Raw genomic sequence first — 5,477 nt, 5'->3', positions numbered from 1 at the left:
CCCAACACTGGACTAGAATAGTGAATATCTAGTGCCAATTATCAGCTGCAGCGGGTAGCATTATTTTAGCACGTGAAATAAGCCCTGTTTGACAGTGAAACAAGGACTCAGAATGAGTCCTGCTCCTCAAACTCTCAATAACTCTTTGTAGTGATACTTATAATTCTTAAGTGTATTTTACTAGTTGATTTTATTCCACAAAAATTGATGTTAAAAGGTTTTGGTTCTATTTAGTACAAGTATCTTTTCACTATAGCTGTTGATTTATGGAAAATAAAATAAGTGGGAGAGAAATTTAACTCCACTTGATTTTTTTTAAGTACATCATTCATAAAGACTGGTTTAAGACCATACTTTTGGTAAAACAACTCTTCTAATCTGGGTTATACACTATACTGGAATAAAGGAGCCCTTTTGTTTCTTCTTCTCTTAACATTTTTAAAGACACATTCCCATTTTATAATTGATCCCTGCATAAACAAACGCTTTGGAATAATTTTAGCAGATTCTGCACCCTACATTTGATCCTGAATTTATTTTGTAAGATTTTTTTTTTTAATTCATAAATACTGTGGGCCAGATCAGATGAAATCGCCGTGTGCATCACACAACGGAACTTTAGAACCTTATCTTGGGAGTCTACGGTCTTTCTGTTCAGGGGGCAGGGATGAAAGGGGAGGCTGGACATCTCAGTACGGGATCCAAACCAGCCAAAATGCTGATTGGGGCACCACTTATCTTGAGCTGGCCAATGGGCAAACACGGATGACAGGACCAAGTCCTAAATCTTGCCCAGCAAGCACTTTATTCAGGGCTGCAGGGAGCTGCCTAGCTGACCACTCAGGATCTACAGTGCTGAACTTTCTTCTGGGTATAGACATGTTTTTTTGTGAAGAACTGAGGGCTTGTTCATTTTTTTAGAGCACACTTGGAGGAAGAACAGAAGATGTTGTTGCTAAAGCAATGATTCTCAGTGAGGGTGATACAGCACTCAGGGCATTTTTACACCTGCTCTAGGGTGGGGTAGGGGTTGTGGGGGGCATTTTAATTAGAACGGCTCTTGGGAGCAGGTTTTGAATTACACTTGCAATCTTGCGGGGGGTCTACAAAAAAAATTGGGCTGCCCATCATGGTGCCCTAATAAAATCAGAGACCCCCCCCCAGGTTATGATTTTCAAAGCTTACCAGGGGGCTCCTGTCTCTTACGGGGGTGCTAAGCCCCCGCTCCTCCCCACAAGCCCCACCATAATTTGAACACTGCTTGGGAGCCACTTTAACAAGCTTTAGTTAAAGCGCCCTCCCTGCCATTTTGAAATGCTGGGATGCAGAATGCATGAGACACTGCAGCATGCTGGAGCTTCCTGATTAAAACGCTCCAGCAGACTCAATTAATTGAGCATGTGTATAGGTGCCTTCAGGTGTGTTTTGAAGCCTTTAAAGGGTGCCACAGTGTGCCAGGTAGTGTTAGTACAGTTAGGTGTGTGAACCTACATGATACCCAAGATAAACCCAGAGATTTCAAATAGGAATCCATTGTGTCAAAAGCATTTCTGAGCTGCTGTGGTCTGAGTTCTTTGCAACAGAATAATTGCTCTATTATTTTTCCATAGGCTCCAAACAATGAGCTAAAAACTGATATTTTCCAAAGGCTGCTGTGTGTTTGATGAGGGGTGCCATGAGTCTAAAAAGGCTGAGAACCACTGGGCTAGGGCACTTTTCCAGTTTCAATTATTTTACATCAAATGGGTTTTTAGATAAAATATCAGAACAGCCAGCTACTGTTTTTTGAGAAGCCTGATCCTGTTGCCATGTGCTAGGTTTAATCTAGGAATGCCTACTGGGTTGAGCCTCTCGGGAATTTTAGGCGGTGGCCTGCTCAGGTTCAGGGTTTCTGTTCAGGCTGAGGCATGAGCTAAGTGCTGACCAGTAAAGTCATGTCAAGATGGGGAAATTCTGGGCATGCACAAATGCAAAACTCTTGGGAGCTGGGAAACTTTACTGTAAAAATATAAGAAACCTCAAGTATCTAGGCTCATCCAGAATAGGGGTCTTCAATACTGCAGCTTGAATTTAGGCATTTGAATTCTGCATAAATCCCACTTCAGGAACATAAAGCTCTTCTTGGATCTGGACAGATATCTTTTTCCCCAAAATTCTTTCATATTTGGAAAATCTGAAAAATGTGTACTAGTAACAAGAAGTAATTTGTGGAAAAAATAATTGACTTCACCTGATGTTTCCCATATTTCCCTTCTTAATTTTGAAGATACGTGTTTTCATAAGAGCTTTCTTTCTTACAACCTGGCATCTAATTGCTCTTCCAGTGAAACAACTATTTTGTGTTTATGACCTCAGCATATGTTACCAACCACATTTATTTCATAAACTCAACATTATTTATTCTGAAATATATAATTGTTGATTCCTGCAGCACCATAGATTGCATGGATGGTTTTGTGCAAACGAATACAAACACACATGAATTAGCAGTGAGAGAAAGCAAAACAAGATGGTGAGTATGGTTGAAAAAAAATTGTTAAAATACAGCAGGCAGATGCTCAGCTGGTGTAAGCTGTCATAGCACCATTGTGGGACAGTTTACACTAGCTGATGATCTACCCTTAATATTTTTGATTACCAGCAGAATTATTAACAGTGAAAAGACCTGAGATGTATTTGATGGTCACTATAAAATACTGTTCTGGAGTGCTAGAGCTTTCTCTTCATGGAACTTTCCCAGAGCAAAACGTCGAAGGCAGGGAACTGGGTCAGAAGTTGTATTTTGCTAAAATCTGTCCTGAGGCATGTAGTTGGAGCCAGTGTAATTTTGAATCTTTGGCTCTTGGCATGATTTCCCAATTCTTTTCATAACTGCCAACAGCAGTAGTTTATTTCCAGCTTTCACTAAAATAACAATAGAATTAACAACAAAATTATATAATAATAAAATTACACGATTTGTTGCAATTGGTAAAAGCATGCAATAAAATCATACATCCTACTAATTTAAACACAAGTAAAACTGAACATGATATATGATGATACATAAAAGAAATAACATTATGCAATATAAAATAGTGGAATAAAAAATTAGAAACAGGGAATTGTATTTGATTTTAGTTATTATTCTTTGTGAAAATAGTGCAAATATACCTATGGGATTCATTGTAGCATTTTTGTGAAAGCTGTAAATAAACTACTACTCCCAAGTGAGTAAACTGTCATTTGCATACAAACATGGACCTTGACCCTCCAAATGCTTAACACCATGGGTAATCCTGCTGAACTAGGGTTAGTAACACATTCAAGTGGTCGCAGGAATGAAGTCTTGGTTCTCAGCATCAGGTGGTTTGAATCCTGGTAATGGGTACGGTGTTGAAACCTAAAAAGAACCCACAGTTTACTGATGAGAAGCATTTTATACGTTTACCTTGTAATTCCTGAGATGAAAATCAAAGTATCCTTATGAATTTCGATGGATAAATGGTCTGGTTCAAGGTTTTTATTTGACTAGAAAAGGAATCTGTTTTTTCCACTAGGATTGAAATTCTATATGATTGGATTACATATGATATGGAAAGCCCAGCAGTTATATAACAAAAAGATAAGATCACCACCTGCCCACATCCTTGTGATAAGCAAATGATGAATGTCTGTCAAAACCTTAATTCCCCAAAATATAAGGTGTAATGCAGAATACAAATACAACTGAATGCCTGTTTGAGTGTTTTTGTTATCTCCCATTCAGCCAAAAACCACAACGTGATTATACGATATTCATATCAAATTTGGTGCTCAGTGGGCGTGCATGCGTCAACCCCTTTCTATTTAAGATGTCAACAGAAGGGGCTCAGCATGTCTGGTGGCCTTTATCCTAAGTGCCCCCCCATCAACTTCAAATTGCATCTGCTCTGTATGGAGCAACAAATGTGTGACACACTCAAATAATCTTAGGTGGAAAGAAATGTTGATGACTCTGAGGGGTTTCCAGGGGTAACATGGACTTCACGCGCATGGCCTAGACCTGAGCAGTGCTGGCTGCAGTGCTCATTACGGAAAACCTTACGTGTATTTTGCAGACTAATATCTTAAAACAAGCGTGAGAAGCCCGTTACAGCTTCATGTGCCGTCAGGCACATATTTCACTGCGATGCTGACAAAAGCCAGTGGCGAGTCCTGCATGGCTGTTGTGACAATGCATGCCTGGTTGTGGTGCTCCTGTTGTGTCTTAGGCCTTGCGCCCTTCACCAGCTTCCCTGGGGTCACTGCTGAGGTGCATGCAACCAACACACATGGGCTGCCTCAGCACCCCAGTATCCCACCACAGTGGCCCACTGCCAGGCCACACTTATGCCTCAGTGGAGTGGCTACAATTGGTCAAAGTCAATTTTTTTTTAATATAATTTGCATCTGAGGCCAAATTAGCCAAAACTAATTCCAAATCCAAAACCATAAGTGGCACTGCTACCTGCAAACATCCTCCACCCACACCTGGGGTTTTAGATGTTTCTGAAACCTTTGGCGGGCATCCTACTTGCAGGCTTGGGGTTCGGATGCCCTTAACTTTTGCTTGCCCTAGGAACAAGCAAGGGAGGAGACTCCCATCTCCATAAACTGGTACCGAACCATGCCAGGAGAGCAGCTCTCCTGCCAGGGGGTTCAGGAAAACTGCCTTCTTGGACACACACACACAGAGTATTTCCCCTGCCAGGTTAAGCAACTGCTACGCTTGATCTGAGCCTTCAAGAGGCCAAGAAGCAATAACCGAACGCAGCTGAACGTGCCCCCAAATCCCCCTTTGCAGGGAGCACAGAGGCTTCTGCTCCAGGGGGCTGCCCGCCAGGCCCTTGGTCTCCCACGGATGAAGAGCCCGGCCATGCCCGCCGCAGGCCGCAAAGGGCCAGGGCAGGGGAGCGGGCACACCAGGGGCGTGGGGAGGGCGGCATCACCCGCTCCCTTGCAGTTTCCAACTTGATGTGCCAGGGGCGGAGGCGGGAGGGCAGGGGAGCCCCCTTCCTCTCCCCTCCCTCCTTCCTCCCCTCCCCTCCTCTTTCTTCCTTGCTGCGTCTGTTTGTACTTTAGCTGATCCACTAATCCCCGGAGAGAGCCTATTTGTAGTGAGGAGTATCTGTAGGGGGCGAGGCCGGTGCATGTGGGTTTGTGTCATTGGTTTGCAAGGAGGAGACCCCGCCTCTTGCCAAATACAAAAAAAAAAAAAAAAAAAAAGGAGAAGAAGAAGGGAGCGAGCGGGGAGGAGAGGCGAGGCGAGCGCTGCCCCCCGCTCGTTTTCTCCCCCACCCTCCAGCGCCAAGTTGCAATTGGCAGCGGCAGCATCCTCCTCCTGCCGCCCGCCCAGCGCCTTCCCCGGGGCGGGAGGAGGCGGAGGCGGAGGAGGAGGCAAAGGGGGGGATTAAGTTTTTGTGCGGTGCGTGTGTGTCATTTTAAGGTGGATCTGCGGCAGGCGGAGCCCCCCGGGG

The 5,477-nt window shown here is 43.8% G+C and overlaps 1 protein-coding gene across 2 annotated transcripts in view; it reads left to right on the top strand.

The window, feature by feature from the left end:
• The first annotated feature begins 5,238 nt into the window (after nt 1-5,238).
• Nucleotides 5,239-5,477, top strand: part of CTBP2 (C-terminal binding protein 2) — a 269,000-nt gene continuing 268,761 nt past the window's right edge. For both annotated transcript variants that reach the window (XM_006026581.3, XM_006026580.3), the window contains exon 1: nt 5,239-5,425. The gene's annotated coding sequence lies outside the window, so the exon portion shown is untranslated. The remainder of the gene's footprint in view (nt 5,426-5,477) is intronic.

The sequence above is a fragment of the Alligator sinensis genome, unplaced genomic scaffold, assembly GCF_000455745.1.
Source record: "Alligator sinensis unplaced genomic scaffold, ASM45574v1 scaffold193_1, whole genome shotgun sequence".
NCBI classification, from domain to species: Eukaryota; Metazoa; Chordata; order Crocodylia; family Alligatoridae; genus Alligator; species Alligator sinensis.
The sequence above is the reverse complement of the archived record's forward strand: the minus strand, read 5'-3'. Positions and strand labels throughout refer to the sequence as shown.